Source organism: Protopterus annectens, chromosome 5.part0 (genome assembly GCF_019279795.1).
Source record: "Protopterus annectens isolate FY-2018-M chromosome 5.part0, PAN1.0, whole genome shotgun sequence".
Classification (NCBI taxonomy): Eukaryota; Metazoa; Chordata; order Ceratodontiformes; family Protopteridae; genus Protopterus; species Protopterus annectens.
The window spans coordinates 1,705,650,743-1,705,667,927 of NC_056735.1; the positions used below are offsets into that span (position 1 = coordinate 1,705,650,743).

A 17,185-nucleotide genomic window follows, 5' to 3' on the forward strand; every position below is an offset into this window, starting at 1 on the left:
ACCATCCCAGAGAATTAAGTTGTCATCCAGAAAATGTGTGTAGAACTTACAAGGGAAAAAATTCAGACAGGAGCAGGTATTTTTTCTCCCACTGAATCATCACAATACATGCGAACAACCCCACCACATGCCAAACCCATGGCAACCACATTACTCTGCAAATAAAGTTTTTTCTCAAAAATTAAAACGTTGTTTTTCAGTACAATCTCCAAAAGATTCTGATAAAGGTTGATATGGTCCAGGTGAATCCCCTTGTCATGTGGGAATACAGTGAACAATTCAATACCCAGCTGGTGCAGGATGACATTATACAGGTCCTTAACATCAACTGTAATGAATGTATAGGAATCTTTGTATGGTATGGAGTTAATCTTGTGTAAAAACTCCCATGAGTCATGGAAAACATGATCTTCTTGCATGACTAACATTTTGAGCCTCTCATCTAAAAATTCTTCCAATGAGTGGATAATCGGTCCTCTGCCATCAACTATCAGTCACACTGGGGGTTGTTCAATGTTCTTGTGGGTCTTCCACACCCCAAAAATAGAAGGGGTCATAGGGGTTGCCACACTAATTTGTTTGTCTATAAACAAATCTTGCAGGTATCCCTTAATTTTTTCTGTAGGCACCATTCAGCTCATTAATGGATGCATCACAATAGGTGTCCTCTGCAAGGAGATGTCTCATCCTGTTAGAGTAGTGACTTTTATTCACGACTACTACTACTCCCCTTTTAATAGGTTTCATGATACAAATCTCAGAATTCTTCCTAAGTTGTTCCTCTTTGGTAAGATTACTGTAGTTGGGAGACGTGTGGATTGAACTCGGCTCCCTCCTTAAATCCCTCCTTAAATCCAGCTCAGACATTTTCTCGTAAAGTTGGATTACCGGATGAAGAGGAGGATTATAGGTACTGGAAACACATAAAATATCCAAGGCTTCATCAACTTGCTTAAACATAACATTGAAATTTAATTTACATGTGTACAATTTTAAATCTATGAGTGTATCTGCTATATTTGCATGTTTTTCAGGGCAAAGGTAAAACCCCTTGTAAAAAGATTGTAGCATATTGTGTCAATTTGGCATGAAGAATAGTTGTATACTTTAAAATCACCACTAGTATTATGAACAATAGACACAACCATGCCATCTTGTATGACATCTTGAATTTTAAAACCTCTGGTTCTGATATTTGCCTCTCGGCTTGCCCCTCCATGGGGGAATTGTGTAAGATCTGTTTGTCGGTTGAGATGTGAGGTATTGTTGCGTCTCCTTGATATGCTCTGGCCTCCTTGGCTGTGGTACCCCGTGTTGTTCTGAAAATGTCACTGTTATCAGGGCAGTTGTTCTGTTGAGAATGTTGCTCATTATTGGAATTGGTTATATCATGTATCTGGTCAGAATGATGTTGTAGTTGACTATTAGTGAACCTAGTCCACCAAATTTGTGAGGGTGGGGGGGTTGGGGTATGCCTTATGGTTTGCATAATCCTTTCTGTCCCTTTCAAGCTTTTTCACCTTACAACTTTGAATAGTTTGTACTTGTTCATCAATACTCCTAATTATGTGTGCATGTTCAAATTTATGAGTTTCATACTGAATATTTTGACTTATCTGGGAATCCAGAGAATGTATGTCCTGTATGAATTCATCAATCAGCATTGTATTATATTTAATTAATACATTCATGTATTCAAATCCATGTCAGTCAAAGAGTGCAATCAACTCTTTATGCAGTAGAGAACCCTCCAAGAAGCTAGAAGAGTATTGCCAAATCTGCAAACCTTTTGGTACCATATTAGCCCTAAGACATTTTGCAAAATAAGCATTTTCTAATTGAGTCCCTGGCAGTACTAAATATTTTAACTCTGGCCATTGGTGAAATAAAACCCTTAGAAAAGGATTTCATGGGACTCCTGATTATTGTCCTTCTATTTAGCCCCCTACTTTCCCCCATCCTGGCATTGTTGCACCATCTAAATTACTTTCTTCTTGTTTTTTCACACTTTGTTGTACATTTCAGATTTTTCCTGAATTGTTTCACTATATCCTAACTGTCCATGATTATACCATAATAAGTGAGAAGGAAATAATTAAATTAAGCCAGAGGTCTGTCCCCCCCCAACACACACACACACACACACACACACACACACACACACACAGACACACACACACACACACACACACACACACACACACACACACACACACACACACACTTTTAGAAGCCATTGGGTTCTAGCTGCTTTGAGTTTCATTTTAGAGCTTTGTTCCAAACCTTTTGAGACAAAGATGGCCTGAATAAAAATTCTAGGTAAAGAAAGAAATTCATTCTTACCCTCCATTGTCTTCTTGCATCCTTGCACTAATCACTAAATGGCCAATACTGCAGTATAATAACTGTAGAGGAAATAACAGAATTAAGCTGATAGTTTTGAAGCTGTATGTGCCTCAGAAGCCATGAGATTTTAGATGCTGTGAGGTGTACTTTAGAGATTTTTTCCATAGCCTTTTGAAACAATTATGGTCTGGACAAAAATCATGACTAACTAGAGAAATTCAGTCTTACTTTTCCTTTCATGGAAGAAATAAGTTTTGCCCAAGACTTAAAGATCAAAGCTGACAAAAAAGTAGTTCCCAACAAACCAGAAAGATAAATACTTACAAAAATACATGAGTCATAACTTAGAATAGGTTTTCCATGTCAAAAGAAAAAAAAAGAGTCACCTTCTGTGTATCTTTCTGATGTTAGATTGGGATGAAAGTGAATGAATAAATGGCCTCAGTCATATATCTCAAGTTGCTCCTGTCACACATCATACAGTTTGCCTCTTTACCCTTACCCCTACCCCTTAAAACAGCTATCATCTGTGTAACTATCTGACAACCAGAGAATATTAACATATTTTAACTTGTTGATCACAGATGTGTATTCACAATATGCCAACTTACCCCTACCTCCCAAAGTTAGCCACCTGTATATATACTTCTGATAATGTGATTGTGAGAAAAGTGCAAAAAATTATTACAGTCATGTATTCCAGCCTGTTGCTTCTAGACAGTATACTGCCCCTACACAAGCTATAGTGATGTTGTGAGCATACCTGTGAGTTATGATTGAGTGAAACGTTAAAGGAATAATGACCACACTGTCACAGCCCCACCAAAGCCAAGGTGACCTTCTGTGCATCCTTTTGAGATTTTAGTGTGAGGAAAGTCTGAAAAATAATGACCACACCTTCCCTGGCTCCAGACATGTTATAGTGGCCTTCTGTGCACACCTCTGAGGTTTGATTGGGCAGAGAATTTAGGAAATAAAAATCTCACTGTTCCCAGTCACCCCCCCCCCCCTAGACATACACTATAACAACCTTCTTTACACACCGCTGTACAGGACCAGTTGGAGAAGAGGTGAGTCCATGGCAGAAGCCTTTATCAAAATTCAGTTCTGCAACCTGACTTGTAGATGCTGCCTGGATCTAGATGATCTGTAATGCATTTTTTGTCTTATTTTTGAAAGAAAATGACTTGCAGTGTATGGATCACTATGATTATGCTCTAATTTGAGGAAAAGGCATGCTTGTTAAGCACTATTTTGACATCAGAAAAGCTCTAAATAAGCTTTTATTAAGTACCTCTTACTACTGTTAAGCTCTAGTCACACACTAAAGCATTAACATCAATCAGCGGTCACCACAAAAGAGCAATGGGAAGCTGTTAAACACTTCATTTGGAATCAGACTGAGTGTTTAACATTCTGAATGAAGTGTGTAACAGCTTTTCACCATTCTTCTGTGGTGGCTGCTGTCTGTATGACAAAACTAAATGGGTTATGGCACTACTGCCCTTTTTTCTCTAACTTTTGAATGTGTGGCTACTGGATCACATACAACATAGGTGCAACATTAGCTTAATCTGTATGTTTCTTTAAAATGTTTGTGCAGTCATTCCAAATGTAACTCATTATTTGCACTGTATACATCCTCTGTCACATATGTGCTTCTGTTCTGGTAGTAGACAACTAATAAAACTGCCCTTTTAGACCACTAAGTGCCCCTTGTGCCTTCCGCAGCTTTGAGCACCAGCGTTTTCTATGAGTCAGATGATTTGTGTGTGGTCTCCAGATATATTTTTTCTAGACTTAAAATAAATGGCTACTGATTAATAGACATAGAGAGTGGTTATTATAGGGCATGTAGCAGAAAAAGAAAGAAATAATTAGCTACAAGTCACAATAAGAATTTTGATGTAATATCTGAAAGGAGCTAGGATAAAGTTGGTATTAATGTTAAGGGTCAAAGTCGGTGGTATCAGTATAGCTTGATTTTAACACAACTTATTAAAACTGTAATGGGTTACTAGAATATTTTGATGAGTGTTCTATGTCACCAATAAGTCCATTGTTTCTTACTGTCAGGGAAGAATACCTGTCACATTTCAGTTCACAGATATTTTGTCAGACCCTGGAGTCTGTGTGTGGTTGTGTCTTCAAAGGACACTGTTTTATGTGGATACTGTCCAGTTTGTCATTTAGTTGGCTCATATTCTGGTTTGTTCAGTAATAATTATAGCAGGCATTCTGATGTTAAAAATTGTTATAAATGCTACACCTTCCACAAAGTTTTATGTGCTGTTTTGTCCTTATGATCTCTGTTATATGAGTAGGACCGCATGCAGTTTTAAGGTAAGACTGCAAGATAATATATGTCAACTCAAATAAAATCTCTTCTAATGAAACCACACCAACTGAAATAAAAATAAAGCTTTAATGACTATTTCCATCCAAATTAATACAGACTTCCTCAAATAAAATCTAAAATTCAGCCAATGTTACAGTCATATAAAACATTATCATGTGACTGCTGAAATAAAAAGAAGTTTGAATATGTAATTAAGTAAAGCCTTTGACAATCCATTATTTATTTCTTAGAATACTTTTTTATTCATCTTCTTTTTGGGGGGGGTGGATTCAGTAGGTGATACTTTGTAGTGTGCTTGGATGCAATTTTTTTATACAACAGTAGATGGCAACATTGTATTGTTTCTTACTTGTATCATTAATGCTAAGATACGTGTGTGTGTGTGTGTGTGTGTGTGTGTGTGTGTGTGTGTGTGTGTGTGTATATATATATATATGTGTGTGTGTGTGTGTGTGTGTGTGTGTGTGTGTATATATATATATATATATATATATATATATACACACACACACACACACACACACACACACACACACACACACACACACACACATATGGGTCTACTTCACATGACTGAAACCTCTAAATGCTGAATTTCATTTGACTGGGACAATACCTAATTTTCAAAATCCTGAAAACTCATTAGACTGAGCCTCATTATACTGAAAGCTTACAATGCTGAATTTCAAAATATTGGCTTTTAAGCCATAGACGTGGTGTGTTTCCCTTCACCTGTGACTTGCTTGTGATAAAAAAAAATGACTGTAATTAAAGTGCAGACTGTCAGAAAACTGATAGTAATATAGAAAGCAGTGCTGTAGTGTTTCTAAATGTGGGTATGTCTCTTTACATTTTTATGGGAAGTATCTAAAGTAATATGGCGGATGTTTTGTGCACTCCCGGCAGTAGTGGCAGTGTGTACAGTACTGTAAAGTAAGTGAAAGGTATATGCCCTTTCACCACTGTAGTGCAATCCTGGAGTTAGTGTATATAGTTGGGGGGCACAGTCCTCCACATTGGGGGGTGAGGGGCCATAGCCCACCAGCAAGGTTGGTTTTATATTGTCCGGTTTCTGTTAAGAGGGTAAGTAAGTAGTTAGTCATTTAGAGTGCATGTCTGTGGCTTAAAATTCAGTATTTTGAAATTCAGCATTGTAAGCTTCCAGTGTAATGAGACTCGGCTAAATGAGTTTTCAGTGCTTTGAAAATTAGGTATTGTAGTCTTAGTCAAATGAAATTCAGTATTTTGAGATTTCAGTCATGTGCAGTAGATATATATATATATATATATATATATATATATATATATATATATAAATCAATATACAGATATATAGATATGTAAATATCTTGATTTCATTTATTGTATTTCCTTTAAGTTACATCTTATGGGAGTCGACTGCCTTGTTTCGTATACTTCTTTGGCTTATTTCTAAGAAATACATATGCCAATAGACAGAATAATGCTGCCATGATCTACAGCTGCACATTTTAATAACTGTCAAAATGTAAATATGTTTGATTTAAAAAAGCATCTCTAAATTTAAAAAGTAAATAAGACAAGGTAAAAGTATTAAACATAGATTAAGACAAAAGGTGGCATTAATTATTTTAAAAAGATAACACAAGACAACCAAAAGAATTTAATGAGGGCATTCTGGAGAAGTCTTATTACCTTATTTGAATTACTTTTTTAAAAATCTTTCTCCTATCCTTCATTCTATCAAGTTACTGTTTCCAGTCTCCTTATTAATTTACCTGGTCCTCTTCAGTTGATCTGCACTCCAAGTCACTCCACAGGGGACTCTCTCATCTCATCCTACATTAACATCACGCAGACATACTCTTTTTTCATCTGGATTCCCAGAGTAGGAGCATCTTATGGATGGACGTTATAAGGGCAGCCATGAAGTGTTACCTTTATCTACTCTTAGATTCTTAGTCTTTTGCATTTTGCATCATCAGATGCTGGCCTTGTCCCAGAGATCTGAGGGTCTGTCATAATCTCCCATACTGGTTGTTGTTGTTGTTGTGTCTTTCGGCTTTTTCCTGGTTAGGGGTCGCCACAGTGGAACTCCGGTCCGCTAATGATTGGCAGTAGATTTTTACGTGCCGAGTTGCCAGCTCTGACGCACAGTCTTCAATGAAGGTACACCCATTCACGCATGTCTCCACACAGAAGATGCTCTAGCTGAGAATCAAACAGGACAACGTCATACTGTGAGGCGACAACGCTACCGCAGCACATTAGTTATAGACTCTAATTGCCCCCAGAAGTTCTCTATTAATTGAAGAGACAGGAGTTTTTACTATAACCCTAACCCTCTTCCGTGGTGGCTGAAATGAGCACCCTCATCACTGCGAGGGCATACAGTTCCCCTCATGATATGTGTATGTTCTCACATATACACCTCAGAAAGGCTATCATGAACAAAGTTCAAATATCTAGCTCACAGTGCTGCAATCCTGGCTCATGATTCCCTGAAATTTGTCAGATTTCCAGCAGATCAGGGACACTCCCTACCCTTGGATGGCTAAGCCATCACTGGCTGTTCATTCCCACCACCCTCACAAGTTCTTTCTATATTTTGTCCAGGCAAGACCTAAGGAGGTGTCTCAAGTTACACCAAAAATAATCATACTACAAAGATGGTCAAACAGAATGACTCATTTGAGCTTATCCGTGCCCAGATCACCATAGCCAAAGTCCTATACCATCTCCTTGCAAGCTATAGGTTCCCCTCTATGACCCAGAAAACCATAATACAAACTTAGACTTATTGGAGTCATTCAGCATTCAACGTAATACCATATTCATAGGTATCTTTAACTACCCCACTATAAACTGGGAATAATACATAACCCATAATGTGCTGGCCCAGAGATTCCTGGACTTTGTCAGCACAAACACTCTGGACCAGATAGTTCATCACCGACTAGGAACAAGAACATGCTAGATTAGGTCCTCACCAACTTGGTAGAATGGTGCACTCCATCCCTAGTGTAATGTCCTCTCTGGTATGATCGAACCGTAAACCTCTATTCTTTGAAATAAAAACAAAATCCAGGACTCCTGCTAACCCTGAAGTATTTAGGAACTATAATTATGCAAAGTTTCTGCTATTAAGTGATTGCCCGGTAAAATTTCAATCCCCTCCAAGTCCTGTGAACACTGCTGTCTATGCAAAATTGCTGACAGAGACCCAGAGACCCAGTACAATCATATAAATAGATGCATAGAGATAACTGTGCCTACTAGGAATAATCACAAACAAACACAAGGAACACTCATCTGGTGGCATCACAATATAAATATGTTGTACAACAAAAGAAAGAAAGTCACGGCAAAAATAAGGAAGTGCAATGCCAAATGGGATACAAACTCTGTCATCAATCTAAACAAGCAACTCAGGGGACAAATCAATTCTTCTAAAGCCAAATTTGAGGTGAAAATTGCCTCCTAGGCCAAAGACAACCATGAGGCTTTCTTTATCTCTGTCCCCAATCTCAAAATCAATACACAACAATGTGTAGTACTAATTGTAATTGGGGCTGCCTACACTGAGCCAAAAGATATGACAAATCTATTGGCCAACAAATTCAGGTCCAGTTTTACCCCTTTCTCTCTCTTTCCCAACCACCCTTCTCATGCTGGTTCTTTGAATTTTAGTGTCTTGGTTACCCTTCTGGAAATACCATTGGACATAAACCCACACAACTACCACCACCACTAAAGAGCAGGTCATCAGTACACTCTCCAAGACCAAGAATACCACATCAATAGGCCCTGACAATGTCTCAGGATGCTTCTCCGGTTTAATTTCTCTAAGTCTTTTGGGTTACTAATATCATGATGGACATAGACCCCATTCCTAAGTCAAAATATGGTTAGAGTTTGTGAGATTAATATTGTTTCAGTCTTTGATGCTAGCCAAAAGTGCTTTTTACAGCATTTGCAATATGCCCAGAATTTATTCCTGCAATTCATATGGAGTTACATGTGTTGGTAGCATATTTAAATACAACTGTAAAGTCTTTTTTATGAAGCCAATTGGTCCTACTACTATTGGAACAGTCTGGATATTCTTCTTCCACATTGCCCTCATTTCTGCCTGCAAATCCTTCCTATATAGCATGAAGCATGACCTATCAGGACCACTAGAATCACTATTTACCCATAGCTCCTGACAAGCCTTATGCCATGTAAATGAAGAACTGCAACAGCCATCCCACTGCACAAGGGTGGACCACCATAGACCTTTGAAACTACAGATGCATAAGCATGACTAGTCACATGTGGAAAACCATGGAAAGAATTATCATGGAAATGATTAACAAAGACATAGGAAATCTTCAGACACTAGATCTAACCCAGCTTGGTTTTGTCAAGGGCAAATCATGCCTACTCAACCTGCTGAACCAAGGCAATGGATGAGAACAAAATGGTGCATAGTGCCTACCATGATCTGCTCAAGGCATTTGATAGAATATCCCACTCAGGCATTGTAGACAAACACATGCAATTAGATATAAACCCCTATGTCACCTGAAGGATAGCTGGGTGGTTCTTGGATAAGACCTAAGAAGTTAGGATAGGGGAGTCCACCTCCACAAAGGGATCAGTGACTAGCAGTGTTCTTCAGGGCTTTCTGTGCTTAGTCCACTCCTCTTTGGCATCTGCTCCTCTAAAGTCAAGGCCAATGTCAAAAGCCTCTGACTGACCAGGTTTACTGACGATTTCAAGTATACAAATATCCTTTAAGAAGGACTGATTCAGACAAATAAGTCAGGTCAGAGCCATGATCTGAAACTCATTGCCAATAAATGCATAATAGGATCCATTAGGAAGCTGGCCACCCCTGGGAACTACCTCATTAATAACACACCTCTAAGAGTAGATCCAGTAATCAGGGATTTGGGGGCGCATGTAGACAGTAACCTGGCATTTGACCATCATATGTCTATGGTAGTAAGGAAATCATTCTTTGTTGCACAACTTATAAGCAATGGTATTGCATCTACATCCAAGGAAGTCATTGTTCCACTGTACTTGGCTCTCATCAACCAAGCATTGAGTGTAACTTCCCCTTAGGTATTCACTTGGCCAGGCACATGTGACAACTGGAAAGTCCTCAGAAGTTCCACATGAAAAGGATACAGGGCATAAACTACATATTCTAAGTATATATCCTCAAAGTCCTATCACTGGAATTGGTCTTCCACAGACTGTCGATGGGTGATCTATGCCTGGCATACAAGGCATCCTTGGATCCCACTTCTACATATCCGCAAACCAAATAGCATCAGAAATACCTGATTTAAGGACTTAAACCTTGCTTGTGACAATTATAGGTCATACTAGAGGGATCAGTATGCGTCTTAGAGAATGCCTACAGGCTTCCCCTCCATGTAAAGTACAGTTCTTCCCTAAACCATCTCAAGCATAATTTGGACCAGTGGATAGGGATGATACAATGCTAACCTGTAAATGCTTGACTACCCAAGCCTTAGCCTATATATACCCCTTAGAATAATCTTAAGGTCTCTTAACTAGTCACATTTGTGATGCATGGCTAGGTTTAAAAAGACCGTTGTGGTTGTTAGCCTAGTGTACATCTGTGAACCTCTGACCTATGAACCACACCCAGAACACTACTAGACCTAGGGTTAGAAGGGGCTTAGGGCTTTATCTTTATGCCACGGAGCTAGCAATGTTAACTTATTTCAACTTACTTTAACATATTATGTTTTCTTATTGCTTATTATTTTTCTTTAAACTTGATGTGCACTATGAGACTGTTTTCCCTTTGAAGGCTTGAAGGCATGCTTTACAAAGAAGTTAAAAGACAACATGATTGCTTGCCAAAATGTTGCTACAAATATTTAATCTTTTTTTAAGCCTTTATAAGTTGCTCAGTACTGAAATTTATATAACATCTATGATGCCTTAATAACAGGTTTGTGAAAGTCTTTGTTCAAATATTTGTGTTTAGTTGGGGTCTTTCTGGTTGGATCCTATATGCATCGTCTAGGGCACATTTGGATATTTTGTTTCAACTTTATCTAGTACCCATACTAGGCTTAGCATTAGGCTGAATGCTTCAAAACATACCCTGATTTCCCGCTTACTCTATACTGATGGGGAACTCGTATGGTTTAAGCGTGCCTATAGCTAGTAAAGTCTATCTTGCACTGCCATTATTCATTCATGAGCCAGTGGCTGAGCATTTCTTTTAGGGAAAATATGTACATTAACAATGATGCCTTCATCTGCCATGGGATTTTGGCTTGTTTTGTCTCTAACTTGGTTTCTGTGTCCCACCTTGTGTAAATATATAACAGGCTTTTTGTTAAGCTGAGTGTTTCAGAACACAGCTAAATTTAAAGCTTGTGCTATATTAATGAGAATAATGTGAAACATGTCTATAGCTAGTGGAGCTGATCTGAGTACATTATTGAAGACCTTTGTGACATTGTGCATTCATGGGCCAGTGTGCTGAAACATTATTTTCTTTGCTTAGATGAAAAGAGGTTTGTAAATGCCTTTGCGTACATCTTAATTTTCTAAATAAGGGAAGAGAGAGAATGTGGATTATGCTCAGTTGAATTTATATTTCCTTGCTTTTAGATCCTTATTAGGTTAATTTTAGATCTCAGAATTATTACTGATCTTTTTGTGGTGAGGGATGTTTCATTATATTCTTTCCTGATCTCCTGATTCAGGATATTGCTTAAATGCCTGCAATCATTTTTTTTCTAAGTCCTCATTTGATTTGTTTCTTACATTTTGGATTATCCTCACTATGCTGTTGCAGGACTGAGTTTGTATTCTTGTTACCCATGGAGCTGAAAGCCACATCATGGCTGCCCTAATTACCATGGAATGCATGCTTTGCCAAGAGTGATCACTCAAAGAAGGAAAATGTAAGATGACTGTTTGCTTATTTATTTATTTAACATTTGTTTACTGCGAAAGTCCAACTTGAAACAAAGACAATTTTCAGCGGAGGCCCCGAGAGAAACGCTCCAGACACATGTCTTTGAAACTTGGAAGTAAACTGGAGCACCCAGAGGAAACCCACAGAAATGGAGGGAGGACATGCAGACTCCGCTCAGAAGGCACTCCAGCTGAAAATCGAACCGGAGTACCTCCTGCTGTGAGGTGACAGTGCTACTGCTGCACCACTGCTCCAACCAAACTGAAGAGACAACAGGTTCCACTGAGATTTGAACTCAGATCACTGGATTCAGAGTCCAGAGTGCTAACTATTACATCATGGAACCAGCTTATAATATTCAGTTTAACTTTTTCTAAAATGTATTTTTGCTAACCAGTAAGCTAAATGGTCCTTAGACCCTTTACAGCCATGAACTGGACTATAAGGCCAAAAGTGAATATGAAATTATATATATATAGACAGTTTACAATAGCCAATCAATTAGAATGGTTTGGGAAACTGGAAAAAGGGAGTAACCAAGGGAAATCCACGTAGATTTAGGGAAGACAAACTTCACAAAAATAGTGAGCAGGAGTCAGAGTTGAGTTCTTGACCTTGCTGCTGTCAGGCAAAAATTTCAACCATTGAGCACCTATGCTACCCCATGAAGTCAAGAGTATCTTCTATCAGTAGTGTATGCCTTCCTTTATCACTCTTAAGGAGTGCCTAGACTTCATAGCCAACCAAAACCCAGTCCAGTTAGATTATCAACATGCTACACTTTGTCATAATTAGCTCCATATCTGGGCCATGTGATTTAATTAGAGTAAAATAGGATGGAATTCATGACAAGGGGATATTATCTGGAAGAGTTCTTCCATAATCTGATATCACTTAAGGACTGCTGGACAGTGGATGTTACATTTTCTTATAACCATCTCAGGATCAATTCCCAGATCAGAGTCCTGTTACTTCCATATGTTCATGCAGCAATATTTTAGATATTGTTCTCAGTATATCTTGAGTATTGCAATGGTTTCTACCATAGACATCACAATGTTATTTACCACCACCAAAGTGTTTAGAGATTGATTGTGAAGTTGCTGATTCAGAACAGTGCTGTGGCATCAACACTGTTTACCTCTGGTAAAATCTTCATTTAAAACTCTGTTTCTTCAGTATCGAGCCCTTAACAGTGCGAGTCCTGATTTTGGAAAACAGTATCTGGCACCACACATTCTCTTTTCTTGAGAAGATGTCTTCTACTACTATCTTTCAGCTTTTCCCGGTTAGTGGTCACCACAGCAGAACTCCAGTCTGCTAATGATTGGCAGTGAATTTTTACAGTGTTGAGTTGCCAGCCCGGCACCCAACCTTCAAAGAAGGCACACCCACATATGCTCACACCTACCTGCATGTTTTTAAATTCACTTGACCACAGTGAGAACATGAAGACTCCACACAGAAGGCACACCAGCCAAAAATCGAACCGGAGAACCTCTTGCTGTGAGGCGACAAAGCTAACCGCTGCACCATTGAGGCATATTTTCCAATTTAAGAGAGTAGAATAAATATTTGCCCCATCTGTTGTTTTTTTACAGAGAGGTACCCCAAGAATCCGCAGATTTTTCACCCTTTGAGTTGTTTGGGCATAGGGTGAGGGGACCTTTAGATTTGATTTGCAATGAGTGGGACAGTGAGTGTGAATCCCACAAGGAGTCTGTTGTGGCATATGTCCTAAAACTCAGGACAGGGCTTAGGAACTCATGGGCTTGGCCCAGGAGAACCTGCCAGGAGCCCAACAGCAGAAAAAGGTCTGGTATGACAAGAATGCTGTAGCCGGAGACTATGCTATAGCACAACAGGTGATGGTGCTCATTCCTGTCAGACACAATAGGCTGCAGGCAGCTTAGGAGACACCCTTCAAGGTGTTAAGGAAGGTCAGTGATGTTAGGACTGCTAGACAGGAGGTGGAGCATAAACTGTACATGTTAACATGATGAAGCCTTACCATGATAGGGAGGCCCCTGTGCTGAGTATTTGCAGTGGGTGGCAGAAGGAGTCTGAGAGGGATCTGGTGACTGATCTTCTCAGTGAGGCTTAGACTGATACCTCAGTGGAAGAGGTAGCAATGTCCCAGTGGCTATTCCCTACCCAGGTTCAAAAAATATGAGCAGTGTTACAGGAGTTTGGGGAGATGTTCATTGGAAACTAGTGTGCACCCACCTGGTGCAGCATCATGTGGATACAGGGCCCCAAAGACCTATAAAGCAAGACCCTTGCAGGGTGCCTGAATGAGCCATACAGACTCTGAGGAAGAAGATACAGGAGATGTTGGAACTGGGAATAATCCAGGAGTCCAGCAATTCCGGGCCTCCCCAGTGGTACTGGTATCAAAGAAGGCATTTCTGTACTCTTGATAAGATGGATAACTGCATGGCTTACAAATTAGACATGGCAAGTATCATACAGCAACTGGACGGGTGAAATCTTCATTACAGTCAGGGTGTCCCGCAGGGCTCTCTCCTAGGCCCTTATTTGTTTAGATTGCATCTTTCAGACCTGACTTTTTCATCTGAGTCTCTGAGTCACTTGACCAGGTGAGGTCAGTCTGCCAGCCCTCTTGAAATTATATTTTAGATATTGCAAAGAGAAATCTCAGAGGATTGAGTATTCTGTTTGAGGGCCTGACTAGAAAGACTGCTCATGTATTTCATCTTGCCTTGCCCAAGTAGTAAGTCATTAGGGAATAGTAAATTCTGTTAGATTCAGTCAGGAATATAATGAAGCTTACTTTAGACAATGAGTTCTTTATTTGTATGGGTCTGTCTATCAATGTTAATTTCAATATTTTCTGTGATTTGAACTCTGTATATTCAATATTTTCATGTTCTTTTATTGTTTATTATTAAATATATGTAAAATGTTTATTGTAGCTGGTCAATGTAGAAAGTATCTAACCTTTGAGAGTACTTATATTTATTTGGTGGCACTGTGTGGGCCACTCCAGAAGGCCTAGCTATCTTGGTCAGCTACTATCATTTGTATTAATATTAATATTGCACTGTATAATTGGATACCCTTTGTAAGAGCCTTCTAGTAACTGACTGGTGGCAGTGAATCTACCTTATAGTCTGGGCAAAGCTGGTAGAGCGGGTAATCTGTACCAGTGTGTGTGTGTGTGTGTGTGTGTGTGTGTGTGTGTGTGTGTGTGTGTGTGTGTGTGTGTGTGTGTGTGTGTGTGTGTGTGTGTATTTATCTAAGCTATTTGGGGGAGGGACACAAAACACTATTTTCACAGAGAGGGTGCTGGAGGACTTGGCTTGGACACTCAACTGAGGACCTAACCATACAGCTGTACTAGTTGCGAGTCTTACTGAGGACCTGGAGGAAGACAGATATATAGACATCCAGACCCTGGGCTAAGTATGTTTCCTGTGTGCTCTTAAGGGAAATTGCACTTGATGCAGAGAGGCCTGCATCTGGAAATACTGAGTGTATCCATTTGTATTCCAAGTGCACGTCCCTCTGCAGTGTCAGTGGTGAGGATTCAGACTCCTTGATTATTGGCCCAGCATGGGGACATCACATATTTGTGGTAGTGGTGGCCATCACATATGGGTAGAAGTGGTGGGCATCACAATGACATGGGACTTTACTTATGCAAAGTTAGACATGGAGACCTGATGTGTGTCATACTATTTGACCAGTCTTGAGGTGCACTCTTGTTTGATGTAAACTGAGTCTCTTTCCATCTTTAGACTCTACCTGTGCCATTGCTAATCTGACTGTGTGGAGGGCATTATAGCGTTGCACTGCCAGGGTGCCCTATCTGGCTTTAAACCAAGTCTTGCTACCTCCACAGATGTCTACATCCTCCAGGATGAGAAGAACGTACAGGGAGTGAAGTTTTCTGATTAAGCTCCTGCCATTGAACAGTACACCTGTAGACTATTCAGTAGGTTTATCAGGTTGGCACTGCCTAAAAAGACAGTATGGGGTGGACAACGTTTTAGCCAGTATATGAAAACCTAGGGAAGGACAGGTGCAGACCATCCCTGGTAAAACAGCATGGTTTGTCTATCATATCCTCTCAGACAGTCTAAAACTGTACCCCCTTGGAGTTAAACCAAAAACTAGTCAATTATTAAAGTTGGTCATCTTCTGCTGGTAGTGTGGCATCATCCTTGGAGAAAGTAGAATGCTGCTCAGTGCTAGGCTCATACTATCCTGGGATGCATAGTCTGACAGCTCTATCATGCTCTCTTCATATAGTCCAGGGAGGCAAGTCTCAAGCCATTTACACCCACATGGACTATAACAGAGTTATACTGGTACTTGTGATGCAATGACTAGAGTACATGTGTGATCTGGTGGGTCCTGGCCCCTTATAGGCCATTAATCATGACTCTCTTCTTGCTCATCGTGGTGAGTGGGACACCTGTGTGTCTCACAGTATAGACTCCTGTGACTCAGATATTGTAGTTTGTGTCAGTTTACCTTATGACCTAAGAGGCTGCGACACCTTCTGATGATTCTACATGTGCCTTGGTGGGTGTTGTCCTAGTAGAGTTTTCTAGAGTTTGCTGAGAATGCTTGCTTTGTGTACATTGTCTGGGAGGCAATTGATGTTTTGGAAGATTACATGTAAGAGTCTCAGCATATATGGGACTATGAGTCAAGTCCGTAGTATGTGTAGTGGGGTAGTGTGTGTATGTTACTGACAACCTGTTTGGTATTATCTGTGTTGGTAGGTGACAACCAGCCTTATCAAGATTGTATAACTACATCTCTCACATACATACTGTATCGGTTTGCTTTAGAATTAGGTGGTTGCCAGTAAGCATTAGATAATTGCTGCATTGTCTCATGATACCCAAATCCTCCAAGCTGGATGTAAACAAATTGCAAGTCCATGGAGCCTTAATTTGTGCTTTTTTGACTAGTGGATGTTGCAAAGGGGTTAACAGCTAGCTATTAAGTTGCTACTTGTCCTTGCATGGCTGTGCTCTTCAATGTGAAAGCCAGTTGCTCCTTGCACAACTATGTACTGGGAAGTTTTCTGATGTAGTCTGTTAATGAGGAAATTTTAATTTAAAATACGCGTGACTATATAGGGTAGAGTATGAAGCCACTGCATGATGAGCAGCATAGCACAAACATGACTACTTTATAGCAGCACAGAAAACTGCTAAAATAAACAAAATGGCCTACTGGCCAATCATCAAATTGCACTAAACGTAGATGAAAGTGATTCCCATCTCAGAGACAGACCAGGCTAACTCCCATTGCCACTGAAATGCAGTCCGAATCCCTCTTACTGTAGAATCCCTTTACCAGAGCCAAACATACAAGAATTCAATAAATACGTACCAACAATAAATACAAAGTAGCAAATTACACAGTAACATTGACTGAAAGGCTTCTTAACAGTACAGATTTCACCAATCAGTCCAATATCAGGGTACTTCAAAAAGGTTAAAAGTACAAAAGTCAGAAAAAAAAGAAAATGTAAAGCAGTAGCAATGTAATACAGTTAAATG

General features: G+C 39.6%; 1 protein-coding gene and 1 non-coding gene across 2 annotated transcripts in view; one reads left to right on the top strand and one right to left on the bottom strand.

The window, feature by feature from the left end:
- PLA1A (phospholipase A1 member A) overlaps positions 1–17,185 on the top strand; it is a 444,480-nt gene that overhangs the window by 320,482 nt on the left and 106,813 nt on the right. The gene's annotated exons all lie outside the window — the stretch shown is intronic.
- On the bottom strand, positions 11,917–11,988 carry TRNAQ-CUG. The gene has a single exon. It is a non-coding gene; the product is annotated as a tRNA-Gln (tRNA).